General features: G+C 51.3%; 1 pseudogene; it reads left to right on the top strand.

The window, feature by feature from the left end:
* LOC133360679 (zinc finger protein Xfin-like) overlaps window positions 1–14,150 on the top strand; it is a 265,251-nt pseudogene that overhangs the window by 218,842 nt on the left and 32,259 nt on the right.

Below are 14,150 nucleotides of genomic sequence, written 5' to 3'. Positions count from 1 at the left end.
CCCTACCTGAAAATCCTGGCTCCACCTCTGAGTGTGTGACAGTGTCAAGTTTGTATTTGCAGTAAAGTCTATTAACTCTATTGAGCACAGAGGTTATATCAAAACAGTAGTTTATTTTATTTTTCCTCTGGAACTATTCTTTGGTTCTTTCGGTTAAGTCACGTCTAAAGATAAAATAATAAATTAAAATAAAAGCAGTATGCTTTTATTTTCATTCATTATTTTATCTTTAGACGTGACTTAACCGAAAGAACCAAAGAATAATTCCTGCAGTCACGAAAGCTCCATAATTAAGATTCCTCTGGAACTCTTTGTAAGAATGGAGTCAGGAAGTGATCACAGCACACACGTGCAGCAGCTGAAGTCGGAACTGCTCATCCCAGCAATCAAGGACATCTGTGCCTGGCTTCACACCTTTAAGTTGCGATTGAACATTAATTTATGCATTTGTGCGTGACACAAATAGTATTATTTTCAACACCCTTTGCTATGTCAGCTGAATTTAGCTTTCATAAACATTTATTTAGAAGCCAGACAGCTGAAATTGTGTGCTGAGTTTTGGGTTAACGTTCATTTTGAAGATACGAGGGCTTCCAGGCATGTTTATGACCATTTGGCCTCTCTTTGTGTGCCATAACAGCCCGTGTGATGAATTTGGGACACTTTTTTTTTACTATATCATAATATATGAATAATTATAGACGTGTAAGTCACGTGTGACTGTGTATATGCATTCCTCTGGGCCTCGATACTGACGTGTAGATGGTGTGGATATTCTTTGTTTCTGTCTGCAGCTGTCGCTGCCTCTGCAGAAGTGGTCTCATGGAGCAAAGGCACTCGGCGCAGCTCGGTGCAAAAAGGCATCAATGCGACCGGTGTGCATACAGCACGGATCGTCCTGCACATTTGACACTGCACCAGAGAACTCACACTGGGGAGAAACCCTTCAAGTGCAGTGTGTGTGGGAAGGCGTTTGCACGGTCATCTACTCTTGTAGAACACCAGAGAACACACACGGGAGAGAAACCCTTCAAGTGCAGTGTGTGTGGGAAGACGTTTGCACATTCATCTGCTCTTGTAGCACACCAGAGAACTCACACGGGAGATAAACCCTTCAAGTGCAGTGTGTGTGGGAAGGTGTTTGGACAGTCATCTGCTCTTGTAAAACACCAGAGAACACACACGGGAGAGAAACCCTTTAAGTGCACTTTGTGTGGGAAGGCGTTTTCATATTCATCTGCTCTTGTAAGACACCAGAGAACACACACGGGAGAGAAACCCTTTAAGTGCACTTTGTGTGGGAAGGCGTTTTCAGATTCATCTGCTCTTGTAAAACACCAGAGAACCCTCATGGAGAGAAACCCTTCAAGTGCAGTGTGTGTGGGAAGGCGTTTTCACGTTCATCTGATCTTAAAATACACCAGAGAACACACATGGGAGAAAAACCCTTCAAGTGCGGTGTGTGTGAGAAGGCGTTTACACTTTCACCAAATCTTCAAAGACACCAGAGAACACACAAGCATCAGAAGATCCACCAGGAGTGGAGTCTGAAATCAGCTTGTGAAAGTCAAAGTTCTGCAATGAGCCCATCCCTCATGAAACAAGAACCGGAAGAACATCCCAGCCTGGACACTTTCAAAGAAATCGAGGTGAAATATGAAGAGGTGAAGGTGGAATGTGAAGACGTGATGGTAAAGAGCGAAGAAGTGAAGGTAAAATGTGAAGATGAAGATTCAACTCCAAAATCGGACTTTCACATCGATGGAGGCAACGTGAAGCAGGAGGAGAATTCTGACTGTGAGGCAGAGCGAGGCAACTCCCAGCAGTTTGTGGAAGTGGAGGTGTGGGTGGACTTCCTCCGAGACAGTACAAAGTCGAATGGAGACCCGGTAGATGTGTAAGCCTGAAACGATGTCGCTCCAATAGATGCACCTTTGTCACAGGCCTTTAATGACAATAATGTGAAGTTGAACACTCAGTTCCTAGGTGCAACCTGCAGGGTAAGAGCGGCCAGTCTTTGTGGACCTGTGTGTTGGGTAGATCTCTAACTAGGAGCGAGAGCCAATAAGCTCCCAAGCATTCACTATGTTATCATAATTGCATTTATATGGTGCTTGCTTAATTGCCTCGGCAATTCGGAGTTTTGTATCGTATCTCTTTTCAAACACTCTAAGAGCATCCCCAAGTAGCAGCTGCCCCTGTGTGGCACAAGGTGGTGGCCATGCACCGGCCTGCACGTGGACAAGAGCCTGTCAGTAGGGGGCGATGGTTGATGTGGCATCTCGGTTGTGGAGTTTGTAGGTAATGTTTAGAATTTTTTTGATCAATTTTGACCCAGACGCCAGCATGCAATGGCCTACTCGTTTTGAATGGTGCATTAGTATGTTGTACATACACTGTTAAGCAGACGGTGCGTATTTTTTTAATTAGCTTGTTAATGCGATGTAACCTAATGCAGTATATTTCAGTGCAGTCATTAAATTTTGTTAATATGCCTGTCACGAATTTAGAATGAATACTTGTCTGATGGTGTGCGTACATGTAACCTTTTGTCTACAAGGGTCAAACTTTGAATGAGTCATGTTAGGACACAGTGTGTGTTTTGCAAGTAACCTGTACAGATAACTCAGGTGAGACTCATTGTTCTTGTGATACAGGTCAAAGGGTATTTTTGTTTTTCAGGAAGCATCTCCCTCTGGAGCAACTCATTGTCTTTAAAATAGCGAGCACACTCGTATCATTCATCAGTTACAAGGCAAACCACTTAAAAGTTACACGTAGAGGAGATACATTCTCAACAACACGAATTATAATTTTGCATTACGTGTTGACGTAGATTTTGTCTAACTAGGACGAGAAATACTCCTTACTGATTAATGTCTGGATGTCCCTAACTATCGGTTGAAACAAGCCCGGCTGCTGTTGAGACGCTGTGCACCAATAAGGGTCCACATGTGGCTTGCACTGAATCAATGACGCGCTCCCAGAAGTCTGTGCTAGTTATAGTTTGTGTAAAACATTCATTTGTTTCGTGGAGAGATCGATAAATGAAAGATGTCGTGTCTGCTGATCTGCTTCATAGCAAGGAGGTCATTTTAAGAGCACATTTGGAATGCATTTTTGGTACAGATTTGTATTCGGTTACAAGGCAGAGCACATCTAGTAGATACATTCTCCACAACAACACTCATTAGAATTTTGCATGACGTCTTATTATTTTTGGCGAACTAGGACAAGAAATGTGCCTTGCCGATTAATGTCTGGAGTTGACAACCATGGGGTGAAGCAAGCCGGACCGCCTGCGGTGCCCCTCAACCGTTTACGGCCTTGGGCCCGGAAAGTCCGAAGAAAATTTTCCACGACGACGCATCCACGCCAACACCCGATGCTCCGTTTTGAAGTTTTAAAATGAAACAACTTTGAATTGTATTATGTTTTTGAATTAGATAATTGTACTTAATTAAAAGCTTATATTTTACATCTGGAAGACTTCATTGAAACGACATTTCGTGTGAATTTCTCTAGTCGTGAAGTAGATGGCCTTGCCGGGGATTCGGTTTCGATGCGGACTTTCACCTGGTTGGGATCGCGAGGTGGAGATGAGGCGACACAGAGCTGCCGTGCCAGAAGACCGCCGTCTGCAGATCGATTCCACAGTGATCGAACGTCTGTCACTGTGCCTCCGTCGTTCATGCAGGGGGCGCGTAGGGTTACAGCGCCCCCTGCATGAAAACGACGGAAAGTGCAGCATTCATCACAGATAGATAAAGTTGTGCGCTTATATATAGAGCCATTCGCCAGTGGGTTTTCAAAGTACCTTCGTCTTACAGAAATCAATTTCGCGTGAGCCCACCGCATTACAACAATGCTCAGCTGTAGCTCACGTGACTTCTGCCGCGACAATGTCTGGATGTTGTCGCCTGAGGACGACCGCTCGTGTTGCGATTGAAACTTCGTGATTTATTTATTATTTTATTTGTTCTACATACGTGACTTTACTGAAAGAACCAAAGAGTATGAAAGACGTCTTGTCTGCTGATCTTGTTCATGTCCGTGTACATCGATATCCCACATTGCTTATGAAGTACCCGTCGAGGACGCTTGACAACGGAGTTGAGGCACACGTATATTTATTTAACAGGTTGCCAGTACAGGACAGCACTAGAGGGGGTAGCGGCCCCCTCACCCGTATAACTCAGGGAATACCCCTAGCTATCCATAGCCTATCCCCTGAGTCCTCCACTAAAGAGCTAGGGGAGCTGTCTGGCCCGACCACTGGTAATCGGGCTACGGTACCCGGAGTCCCAGAGCACTGGCTCTGGTTCACGGGACCACGCCACTGGCTCGAGCCTGATCCCGTGGGTCCCTGATAAGGGCGGCGATCAGGGGGAGTCCAGGGCTCTAGCTACGACTTCTTCCGACTTCTTAGCTTAACTATAACATAACTGACTAAGCCCATATAACGACCCCTTTTTATACCCAACCCTCCTTGAGGGGTGGGGCCCCGGGGGATCGTAACGCCGAACCAGCCCCCCCCCAGGGTGTCTGGCTCGGACGTCGCAGAGGGCATCTCCCTGTGCACACACGTAGCCCCGCCCACTGTGTTTCTTTCCCATAGGCTGCCATGCATAACGGCCCCTCTCTCCAACATCCCTACATCACTCCCCCCCCCCGCATAGCCTCGCAGCCGTCCCGGCTGCAAACAATTTCAACAAATGAATCTTTACCCCTTGACTCCCCCCGTGTGTGCCCCATTTTTTCATTTACAGAACGAGAATTGAACAACAACACTAACAATGCCCCTAAAGGGAGAACAAACCGACGCGCCCCCCCCCCCCGAATAATACGAAATCCGTAGAGGCAAGATATGTACCATTTCCCGGAACCCTCAGCGCACACACAACACGCACACAAGACGCACACACACACACAGCCATAATACAACAACGCGCCAAGAGCGCCACACGAACGCAGCGTCCAGTAACAATAGCACACGAAAGTGTACCAGAAACGCAAAAAAAATAAAAAAAAATTTTCTTCTTATTTTCGTTTCGTTTTCACTTCTTGTTCGCGTTCCAGTGTTTTTATAAGAGTCTGCGCATTTTAGCGCGCGTCCTTGCCGCAGGCCCGTCACCAAGGGCCAACCTCAGATGGCGGACCATTCGGTGGCCGCTGTCCCATCCGAGGCGAGTCCGCAATTGGAGTGGCGGGACCCTCGCATCCCCCGTGAGGGATGTGCGCGAGCCCGTCATTCCGGGAGAACCTGGGGGCGGGGCAACCGGCAAGACGTCACGGTGAGATCAACAGAGGCGGACCCTCCGGGTCGGTCGACCCCTCACATGCTTGGCCCTGCGCGTGTGGAGGCAGAGCCCCGCACCGCAACGAAGGGTTTTAGTCTAGAGGGGTGAACGAACCACCGGCGCCTCCCCCACTTGATACGAACGCACTGCGGTCGCAAAACCTCGACCACCTCGACGGGGCCCCGCCATGGCCGTACCAGTTTTCGAGGAGGTCGCAAGCGGTACCTGGGGACAGTGCAGCCATGCCCTGTCCCCTGGCTTCCACTGCAGGCACGTGCGCGCGCGCGAGTCTGAGGCGCTCATTCGCCTTTTGGCGCATGCGGGAATTGAGCATGGCAGCATCCCGCGCCTCAGTTAGCTTTGAAGGTTAAATTTAACGTGCTCGTCCAATTTTATTTTACCTAGAGGCGCGGGGATCTGCAGCTGTGCCCGAACAGGTGGGTCATGTTCGCGACCATACATGAGAAAGAAGGGTGAAAAATCCCGTGGCAGCATGGGGGGCCAATCGATATGCTGCCAGGACCCCCTGAATTTGCAAGTCCCAATTGGTCTGTGACTCCGAAACCAGGTGCGACAACATAGACGTGATGGTACGATGCAGACGCTCGACCATCCCGTCAGTTTGTGGGTGATAGGGAGAGGTACGAATCTTCTTTGTACCTAGGAGATCACAGACTTGTTTGAGGAGGTTCCCGGAAAAATTTTTACCCTGGTCGGTCAGCAGCCGCTCCGGAGCACCTTTGTCCCTGACGTAGCCTTGGACAAAGGCGTCCACGATGGCTGCTGCCGACTGATTTGCCAGGGGCCAGGCCATAGGCCAGCGTGTGAAGTATTCGACCCCTGTTAGCAAATATCTATTGCCCCTAGGGGTGGCGGGAAACGGCCCCAGGATATCCAACGCTACGAGTTCGTTCACCCTGGAGACTGTGATGGACTGCAAACGGCGGGTTCGACTCCCGAGCTGGTGGTTTGCGTTGCGCACTACCGGGGGCATGCTGCCAGCAGATCCGTGACATCCCGTGTCATGCCCGGCCAAAAAAAATCCAGCTGGAGCGAGGCGAGGGTCTTTTGGGTACCCAGGTGGAGGAGGCGCTCATGAGCAGCCCACACCACCTTACCCCGTACCCCGCAGGAACTACCAGCCGGTGACGGTGGGATTTACCGTCCCAATGCATGACAAGCCCGCGTGTATTTCCCAATTGTCGGCATCACCCGTCCCACACCCCCTCTCCCTGGCGCGACGACGCAGCGCGAGGAGGGAGGCGTCCTCCATCTGGAGGCGTCCCCACTCAATCACAGGCAACCCAAGCAGGGAATCCCTTCCCTGTTTCCCGATCTCATCGGGGAGCGATGTGTCAACATCGGCGGCGGCCGCCAGGACTGGAACCGTCATGTCCCCAGCTGGCTTGCAACGCCCCGACCCCAGGAGGCATGCGCATTCGGAGGTGGTTGGCATGCGCGACAGAGCGTCCGCATTTGTGTGGCGAATGCCCTTACGATAGGTGGTGTCAAAATCGAATTCCTGGAGGACCTCCAGCCATCGGGACAATTGTCCCGATGGCTGTTGAACCTTCAGGGCGTACTGCAGTGCCGCATGATCCGTACGGACAGTGAAATGCTGACCGTACAGATATGGGCGGTACTGTTGGATGAAGAAAACAATTGCCAACAGTTCTCTACGGGTGACACAATATTTTTGCTCCGCTGGAGACAACACCCGACTGCCGTACGCAACCACCCGTTCCACGCCATCAACCACCTGGGAAAGCACGCCTCCGATACCTGTGTTGCTCGCGTCGGTGTCGAGCAAAAACGGCCTCGAAAAATCGGGGTAAGTCAAAGGAGGAGCCTTCACCAATGCATCCCGAAGGGAGCAGAAAGCTACTTCCTCATCCCGACCCCAGTGGAACCGAACCCTTTTGATGTCAAAGCATGTAGGGGTTTGGCAATTGTAGCAAAATTAGCGACGAACCGTCGGTAATATGAAGCGAAGCCAATAAAACTCCTCACCTCCCCCACCGAGGTCGGAATTGGCCAGGAGCTGACACACTGCGTTTTGGCGGGATCGGTAGCAATACCCGAGCGCCCACGATGTGCCCCAAATAACGCACTGACCTCGCGAAACAAATAGCATTTTTGGGGCTTAAATTTCAAATTAGCAGCCCGCATCCTTTGGAAAACCGCCCGCAGCCTCTGGAGATGTTCGTCAAAGGTTCTTCCAAAAACAATTACGTCATCCAAATAAATCAGGCACGATTCCCATTGCAATCCAGCCAAAACCAATTCCATCAACCGCTGGAAGGTTGCCGGCGCTGAGTGTAAGCCCATCGGTAACCGGTTGAATTGGAACAGGACCGTGCGGTGTACGGAAAGCGGTTTTAGGCTTCGAGTCATCGTCCAGAGGAAGCTGCCAGAATCCCGAAAGTAAATCTAGTGTGGAGAAGAATCGCGCTCCCTGCCAAGGCGTCCAGCGATTCGTCCATCCGTGGGAGCGGGTATGCGTCGGCAACCGAAACCTTATTAAGGCGACGGAAATCTACGCAAAACCGCAACGAGCCATCCTGTTTCTTAACCAGGACAATCGGTGCTCCCCAAGGGCTGGTAGAGGGAGAGATAATGTCGGCGGCTAACATGTCATCGACAGCCGATTTGACATGGTCCTTTTCGGCGGGACTCAACCGAAAAGGATTTTGGCGAATAGGCGCGCTGTCACCCGTGTCAATATGGTGACGCAGCAGGTGAGTACAACCCAAATCGTATTTATTCCGACTGAAAACGTCGGAAAATTCCTTTAGCAGCGATCTAAGCCGTTGGCGCTCTAAATTGGACAGGTTCGTCGATCCCGCACAAAGCGCGTCGAGCCACCCTTCATCGCCGTCCGAATGCGGGTGCGTCTGAGCAGCAGTGTCAATGTGGTTCACGGCAGGTTCCTCGCAGGGCACCGGCGTCGCGTGAGCGAGCACAGTCCCTTGGGGAACCACTACTGTCTGCGACCCGACATTGAGGACCGCGATGAAGGGATCCTCGTCCCCCCTTACGATGGTCTGGGCCGGAATTAAATGAGGCCCATTAACCCCGGCCCTAGACGGCCCCAGCACAACACCCTGATCCCCAACACCCTTAGCGAAGGGCCTACGAAGTTTAAGAGGGTACCAGCATTTGTGCCCCCGGCGGCACACGCACTGTTTTTACGACGAACGCCGGTACCGTCGCGAACGCCGTCCGAGTCGCTACAGGGGAAGGCAGGAACGCCATACGTCGCCCCGACGGAAGCTCAATGCATCCTTGGTCGATCAAAATACGAATTGGCATCCTGCCCAAGAAGTCCGTCCCCAGCAGGCACGGAACTGCCAGTGAGGAGGAGACAAAAATCGGCCCCGACAATTTGATGTCCCCGATAGAAATTTGCGCTCGAATCTGTCCCACGATGCCGAGAGAGCCCCCGTTAGCGGCATAGAAAGGGACATTAACCGGTAGCAAAGGACGGCTCTGCACCGGTAGAATATTGTAAATTAGTTCCGAAATAATTGTCGCCGATGCCCCTGTATCGACTATGATGCGTACCTCCACCCCATCAATGTAACCGACCACGGCCGACGATCCCGACGCCGCGGCCACCACGCGATGGGCCAACACGGACCACCGCTCGGGCTCGATTTGAGTCCCCGCAGTGATCCGCGCCGGTCCATCGCAGCGCCCCACCGGCCCCCCGTTCGTTACGGTGCGAGAGTGTGCGACAGGTGGGTGCGTTGGCCAAACATGTGAGGTGCCGCGACTCGCCGGATCATGGTGCTGGAGCTTGGGAGGAGGAAGAGGAGGGCCGGCGTCCTGTCGAGGCGTCGTCCCCCGCTGTCGAGGAGAACGGCACCCCGAGGCGACATGGCCCCGGATGCCGCAGTTGAAGCACCGCGGGAGCGCCGATGGAGACGATGGACGGTCGAAACGCCTCGACCCGTCCCGACCCGGCCGCGCCCCCCGTCGTCTGTTGCCGTCGATGGTCGACGGCATAAAGTTCTTCTGACGGAAGGGTGGCTGCAGCCACCGCACGCCCAGCCGATGCCCTGTTTGCCTTTCGCCGCTGCTGCAGAAGGTTGGCGTGGAGGAGTCGCGCAGCCTGGAGGGAGGTCATTTCTGCATCCCCTTGTGCGATGACGACGATGTCGAGGTCGTCCGCCAAGAGGAGGATCTTCTCCGCGACCATTGCGTCCACGCCGTCGTCGTCCATGCGGGGAAAGGCTGTTTTTGCCAGCGCCAGAAGACTTGTCCGGAAAGCCAGAGGCGACTCTTTTTCACCCCGCCTGCGATCGTAGAACTGCTGACGGCATTCGGCTGAAGGTCCATAGACCCCGGCCAGCAGCTGTAGCGCCATTGGTAGTGTAGCCCGCTTCTCTTTTGGCGCCGACGTGAGTGCGGCGAGCGCGTCCCCATCGAGGAGCGCCGGCAGCGCGCAAAGGGCCTCCTCGTCGGACCACCGCGCCATCTCCTGATGGGCGAGGAAGCGTCGCCGGAAGCCGCCCCAGTCACCCTCCGCACCGATGAATTCTTTCAGCGGGGGCAGTCTTTGGTGAAGCGCAGCGGTCGATGTGGACTCCCGCAGGTTGCTTTCACCTCCCTTTGGCGGTGCCTCGGCGCGACTGGCCGATGGCATCGCCTGTCGCGGCAGCGATGACGCATCCTTCGGCTGCGATGACGCTGCAGCCCCGGCGACGGCGATGTCGGAGCCGATGTCTAAGCTGGCCACGCCCCGAACAGCCGCGGCGTCCATGGCGGGAAATTCAAATTTTGAAGTCGCTGAAATGGCGGGAAAGTGCTCCGGCCGCCGGTTCTCCTCGCCCTGCGGTGGACCACCAGCCCCCAACCGCGTAATGCCTTCCAGTGTGGCGGCAGCGGCATAAAGTAGCTCCGCCAGCCGTTCGTGAGCCAGTCGTAGTGCATCTGGCTGCGGCCCCTCTCCATGCTGACGTCCCGTGAGAAGGCGCCAGGCTCCGGCTGCACCCCATCTTGTTGCTCTGTCTCGGGCTCGGCGATTTCCGCGGCGTCCTCCTCTCGTGGTACCCTGGTCCGAGCTGTATGGCGCGTTTCCATTTTACCACTTCTGACGCCAAATGAAGTACCCGTCGAGGACGCTTGACAACGGAGTTGAGGCACACGTATATTTATTTAACAGGTTGCCAGTACAGGACAGCACTAGAGGGGGTAGCGGCCCCCTCACCCGTATAACTCAGGGAATACCCCTAGCTATCCATAGCCTATCCCCTGAGTCCTCCACTAAAGAGCTAGGGGAGGCTGTCTGGCCCGACACTGGTAATCGGGCTACGGTACCCGGAGTCCCAGAGCACTGGCTCTGGTTCACGGGACCACGCCACTGGCTCGAGCCTGATCCCGTGGGGCCCTGATAAGGGCGGCGATCAGGGGGAGTCCAGGGCTCTAGCTACGACGTCTTCCGACTTCTTAGCTTAACTATAACATAACTGACTAAGCCCATATAACGACCCCTTTTTATACCCAACCCTCCTTGAGGGGTGGGGCCCCGGGGGATCGTAACGCCGAACCAGCCCCCCCCCAGGGTGTCTGGCTCGGACGTCGCAGAGGGCATCTCCCTGTGCACACACGTAGCCCCGCCCACTGTGTTTCTTTCCCATAGGCTGCCATGCATAACGGCCCTCTCTCCAACATCCCTACACTTACACTACACACCACACACAATGAAATTAATAGAAACGAGAACGACTTCTGGGGATGGGCAAAGATCGAGGAATCTCTTTCAATGGAGCGAGTTCAGTGAGTTCGATTCAACATCTCGCTGTCCGTCTGTGTCTGTTCGCCTCTATGTGTCTCTCTCTCTGCCTGTCTCTGTCTATGTCGTCTCTGTGTCTCTCTGCTCCTCTTGGCTGTGTCTGTCCGCCTGTCTTGTCTGTCTGTGTCTGTCTATCAGCGTCTGTCCCACCGGAGTCAACGATTGTCAGTAGCAGCAGGCGCCCGTTCAGCTCCCACGACTACACGCCACTCAAACTTGCTCCCAATACACAAAGACAAAGATCCCCAATACAGCCTTAACAGACTGTCGGGTCAAGTGCTGTTAGCGAGCACCTATGGACTAACACACACACACACATCGATGTACATACACACATCAACTGACACAGATAGACGCACACACACAGTGACTCACATGAAGCCATGCACACACATGGACTAATATGCACACTTGGACTTACACACACATCGACGTACACACACAAACATCTGGCATTGCCTGGGCAAAAAAGACACAGATACTCCGACTTACACACACACATTTACCTAAACACACATATGGACTCAAATACACACACACATCGACTTACACAGCAATCCCCTGTGATGCCACAGCTAGAGCAATTTTCTCTCTCTGGCAAGCCTTTGCGAGGAGCAGTTTTAAAACAAAGGTCTTCCCAGTACTGGCAGGTGCATCAAGGATAAAAATGACTCGATTTGTAGTCTCAATGTCTTCCAAGATTTCCGTGTAGGCTTCTATTTGTGCATCCATCAGCTTTGGTTAATTTTCCTAAAGTTTTTAAGAATCTGTCAAGCATAATAGCATATTTCACGTAGTATCTCTTGAGCAAGAGCATGCAGGTTGTCCCTGTAGGGTGTTGGTGGTCCCATAGACGTGAAGTATTTCCCAGCAATGGAGTGCAGTTTGTCGTGAAGGAGGATGAGGGCCTGTTTGAAGATAACATCAGAAAAGTTGACGTCCAGGTTAGTATCTTGTTATTGAGCTCCGTGGAGGATGTCCTCTCTCATGCCCTCTTTGTATTTTTGCCAGAGTCCCATGGGGTTAGATGGGCTGCAAACTTGAAGAGTCATGCAGAAGAGCAATGTCAGTTGGAAAGGGGACTGACCAACAGAAGCTTCTGTCAAAGCTTTATGAATAAGGTGATCATGCGCAAGAATTGCATGAAGATTGCAAGCTTTCCTGTATGTTTGACAGACAACTCGTTCCACTGTTTATAGGTCTTGAAAAGATGTGTGCCCTTTGGCAACATGGAGAAGCATTGGGAGAAAGTAGCACTGCTGATTGTTGGGATGAACTGTGTAGACTCGTCCTAAGGCATCCGATTCACCGTCAGCAGCACTTCGCTTCCATGTTTTTAGCAGTCCGTGTATAGTCGGAGGGAACTTAATGGTAGAGCAGGTTGGCAGCAAATGTGTCACTTGGGCACAAAACCAAGAACGCCATAAGGGTGGTATCTTGTGGAGCCAGGGCCTGGTGTGGGGCATTTCCTTTGGTGAAATGTCCCACTTTTAAAGTAACATAGAGCATACTAATGCTTAACAAAATGGAGGAATTCACTTTTTCTTGAAAAATCTAGCTATGGAAATGTAGCGAATTTTGCCCAAGAACGGCATTGGTAAAGTATGCCGATTTGATCTTTTTACTTCAAATTTCATGGTGAAATTTCCCACTTTTAATGTAATATATCGGCTACTCAGGCTCAACACAACCGAGGAATGCACTTTTTATTTTAAAATACAGCTGTAAAAGTCGTAAAATTTTAGCCAAAAACGGTAGAGGTTAGTATGTCGATTTTCTGTTTGGGACGTGAACATTTCATCGTGAAATTTTCCACTTTTAATCTAATACATAGCATACTAAGGCTAAATACAATGGAGCCAATGAACTTTTTTCGACAAATAAGGCTGTGAAAGTTTGGCCAATTTTGGCCGATTTTATTTTTTTACTAAAAATTTTAATGGTGAAATTTCCCACTTTTTATCGTAATATATAGAATACTAAGGCTAAGCACACCCGAGGATTGCACTTTTATTGAAAAATGAAGCTGTAAAAATTTGGCCATTGGCCAAAAACGGCCTAGGTTAGTATGCCGATTTTCTATATTGGGACGTGAACATTTCATCATAAAATGTTCCACTTTTAATCTAATACATGGCATACTAAGGGTAAATACAATAGAGGACTTAACTTTCGTCCAAAAATAAAGCTGTGAAAGTTGGGCTTATTTGGGCTAAAAATCGGCACAGTATGCCGATTAACTTTTTTATATTCGAAAATTTCATGCATGAAATTCCCCACTTTTTTACATAATATATGGGCTACTCAGGCTAAACACAACCAAGGAATGCACTTTTAGTAGAAAAACAAAGCTCGGAAAATTGGGTAAATTTTGCCAAAAAAACGACCTAGGTTAGTATGGCGATTGTCTTTTCATGGACGTGAAAATGTCATCGTGAAATGTCGCCAGCGGTGTGCTGGAGAGCCAAGCCACGTCACGGCACACGAGGGGGGGGTGGGTGGCCAGCACCACGCCCGGCCGCCTTTGTCTCCCCAGTGCTGGCGATGTTGACTACACACCGCACCGGGGACTCGTTTGAGGCTGAGTCGACACTGCCGCTCCCTTTCTGTCAACAAACTTGAACTCCGACCCCGCTCTCTGACGTCACCGCTCAGCGTGACCTCATCGGCGTCAAACGCCAGGGGGAAATGTGCCTCGTTAGTGACGTCATGTCACTCACCACCCGACCACCGTGCTCTTGAGCGTGACGTCACATCCACCCAGCCGCTGCCGATAACTGTTCCAGTGCCAATCCTTATTTGGGCAAAGCCACGCCCGGTGACTGGCGGCTCATTAACATAATTTATTCATGAAAGTCGTCGCGAGTTGAGAGCCGCTCATTGTGAGAGGGGAATGTCATTGTACCCCGCGAGTGACGTCATGTCACCTGCTGCCGCGTGACGTCACGAGGGACCAGGAAGTTGCCGCTCGGCCCGTGCACTGAAATCTGAGGTGAGAAATTCTCATCGCGGTGGTGGTGGTTGTTGTGGTTGTGGTGGTTGTTGTTGTGGTT

The sequence above is a fragment of the Lethenteron reissneri genome, chromosome 69 (assembly GCF_015708825.2).
Source record: "Lethenteron reissneri isolate LAM-NWPU_2019-01 chromosome 69, ASM1570882v1, whole genome shotgun sequence".
Taxonomy (NCBI): domain Eukaryota; kingdom Metazoa; phylum Chordata; class Hyperoartia; order Petromyzontiformes; family Petromyzontidae; genus Lethenteron; species Lethenteron reissneri.
Note: the sequence above shows the minus strand (reverse complement) of the source record. Positions and strands in the feature narration are given on the sequence as shown.